This window comes from Manihot esculenta, chromosome 7, assembly GCF_001659605.2.
Source record: "Manihot esculenta cultivar AM560-2 chromosome 7, M.esculenta_v8, whole genome shotgun sequence".
Taxonomy (NCBI): Eukaryota; Viridiplantae; Streptophyta; class Magnoliopsida; order Malpighiales; family Euphorbiaceae; genus Manihot; species Manihot esculenta.
This window is the reverse complement of record NC_035167.2, coordinates 33,928,995-33,932,475: the sequence shown is the minus strand read 5'-3', so window position 1 is coordinate 33,932,475 and position 3,481 is coordinate 33,928,995.

Below are 3,481 nucleotides of genomic sequence, written 5' to 3'. Positions count from 1 at the left end.
AAAACAAAACCAAAATTAAAGTTTACATAAGAAAAAAAGAGTGGATTTCACCTGTTACTAACATGCGCCCACCGTTTTAGCGGGACAAAATTAACAAGTAAAAAATTTTTCCGCGGTCACCAAAAGAAATAATATTTTTCTTTTTTTAGCGGTAAATTAACTTCATTAACCTTTTAAACTCAAAATCTCATAATCATATAAACAGCTCTAAAAATACAGTAATAAAAGTGCTTTCTAATTTAAAACATCAATGCTAGAATTATTGAATTTAGTTTCAAATTTTCGGTTTTTGTTCATAAAATTAATCCTCACCCTTTATCCTGATTTCATTTTGGACTGATTTTAATTTAATTAATTTCAATCTATTCCACTTTTGATTTTATTTCATAATTATTTTTTTTTTAATTTTCTTAAAAATAAAAATAGAAACTCTGTATGTTCAAACTCAAATCAGTCCACCTCCCTTATAATAGCTAGTGAAAAACAATATTAAAAAAAAAAACCTAGAATTGAAATTGATGATTGAGATTTAATTTTAACATAGATTATTAATAAATTATGAATTTCAAATTGCACCATTTTATTTATTAGTGGATTTGAAATGATTAATTTAAAATGACATTAATCATTTGAAATCCATAATTAAATATGATACTTTTCATGTTTATAAAATTTAATATTTATTCGTCACTCTAATGAATTAAACTAAATATATATTTTATCAAACTCAAAGCTTAATATTTTATATTTCAATTTCACACAATGATGACGTATACAAACAGTGGAACACAAGCTCAAGCAACCAAAAGAAAAGAAAAGAAAAGAAAAGAAAAGAAAAGCTACCCATCTTCTTGTAGCATATATTCTATCAAAATATTCCATCTAGGATTTTATCGGAGGAGTTGGATTCTTTCCCTTATCTGAATTCAAACCAATGCCTCCCATCCCTTGTATTTTGTAGTTTTTTCTATTCTTGATACAGCCTTCGTGAACGTGTGAAATTTTTGATCGATTTTTATACAAGTAAGTAATTTAATATTATTTAAAAAAAATGGTATATTTTATTCTTTTAATTAATTAGTAAGATATTTATATTATTGAAAAAATTATAGTTTGTATGTAATTAATAGTAAAAAATACACAGTTGTAATTATTTAAAATTATAAAAAGTAATATAAGAAAAAGAGAAAAAAAATTTATGATTTATAATAATGGGATAAATAAAAAAATGTATAAAAAAATAGGGTATTTTGTGGGGAAATAAATTTATATTATTCATAATAAATATGAAAATTTAGTTTTTTAAAAAATTTAATTTATATAAGTTGTTGTGAACAAAATCGTAGGAATTAAGGTAGTATTAAAGTGGAGAAAAATTTATAAATGTAAATATTGATGTAAATTTTTTGTATATGGAAAACATTAGAAAATTAGGAAAAAATTATTTAGTTAGATTTATTTTATTTAAAAAATTAATGAAATAAAAAGTGGTGAAATAAATTTATAATATTTATAATTAATCTCAAAATGTAATTATTTAAGAAATTTAATATATATAGGGTCTTGAACAAAACAATGTAGGGATTAAAGTAGCAAAATGAAAAGATTCAAACACTTTTAATGAAGAAGAAGATCATCTACAGTAGAAACATAGATAATATAATATCTCTCTACTGGATTTTGACCATGGGGATTTGAAATGAATGTTTGTTTGGTAAGAAAGTTTAATTAAAAAGGTAATAAATTTGCCTCTGAATTTATTCTTGAAACACCTTCGGTCTACATACTGAAAATAAAAAAAAATAATAATTAAAAAAAGTAAAAATATACACTAAATAAAATATAGAATAATATGATAATCATAAATAAGTCAAGTTAAACAAAAAAAATAATAATTATACCTATGCCGCCTTCTAGAGAGGGATCTTGAATACATAGATATTTCAAGGGCAGCAACTTGACTCTTTATATTCAAATACATTAAAATATTTTTTAATGTAAAAACTAAAATACCTAATACCAAAGCTATAATAGAATAGTACCCGCCCTTAGTAATTCCAAAATTTATCCCTATATCAACAAATAATATAGTGGGTGCAAAATTCATAAAAAATTTTGAGGCATACATGCAGACAAGAATAAAGAGTGCAGTGAAAAATAAAATGTGGCAAAAACCAAACATAAATCTATAGATTTTCCCATCTCTCTATAAAAAAAATCCATTGATACCATACAGATATACTCTATTAATGTTTTCAAGATAGGTGAATATTTAAATTTTTTAAAAATTCTTTTAAAACCCCTAAATCTTGAACTATCAAAAGTAAAAAAGCAAGGTAAAAGTACCAAGAATATAAGAAGGCTGTAAAACAAACAGAAAAGTGTAAACTACTATATGACTATCATAAATTTCTAATTAATAGTGCTTTTTTTATAATTTAAAAAAAATTATAAAATTTACACATAATTAAAATCCCATGATTCTTCTGGAAAAAACAAAACCAAAATTAAAGTTTACATGAGAAAAAAAGAGTGGATTTCACCCGTTGCTAACATGCGCCCACTGTTTTAGCGGGACAAAATTAACAAGTAAAAAACTTTCCCGCGGTCACCAAAAGTACCTTTTTAACCCCACACGCGTATATATAGAAATTAAAATTTTTTATATTTAAAATAATATTTTTCTTTTTTTAGCGGTAAATTAACTTCATCAACCTTTTAAACTCAAAATCTCATAATCATATAAACAGCTCTAAAAACACAGTAATAAAAGTGCTTTCTAATTTAAAACATTAATGCTAGAATTATTGAATTTAGTTTCAAATTTTCGGTTTTTGTTCATAAAATTAATCCTCACCCTTTATCCTGATTTCATTTTGGACTGATTTTAATTTAATTAATTTCAATCTATTCCACTTTTGATTTTATTTCATAATTATTTTTTTTTAATTTTCTTAAAAATAAAAATAGAAACTCTGTATGTTCAAACTCAAATCAGTCCACCTTCCTTATAATAGCTAGTGAAAAACAATATTAAAAAAAAAAAAAACCTAGATTTGAAATTGATGATTGAGATTTAATTTTAACATAGATTATTAATAAATTATGAATTTCAAATTGCACCATTTTATTTATTAGTGGATTTGAAATGATTAATTTAAAATGACATTAATCATTTGAAATCCATAATTAAATATGATACTTTTCATGTTTATAAAATTTAATATTTATTCGTCACTCTAATAAATTAAACCAAATATATATTTTATCAAACTCAAAGCTTAATATCTTATATTTCAATTTCTCTTATCCAAACACAATGATGACATATACAAACAGTGGAACACAAGCTCAAGCAACCAAAAGAAAAGAAAAGAAAAGAAAAGCTACCCATCTTCTTGTAACATATATTCTATCAAAATATTCTATCTAGGATTTTATCGGAGGAGTTGGATTCTTTCTCTTATCTGAATTCAAACCA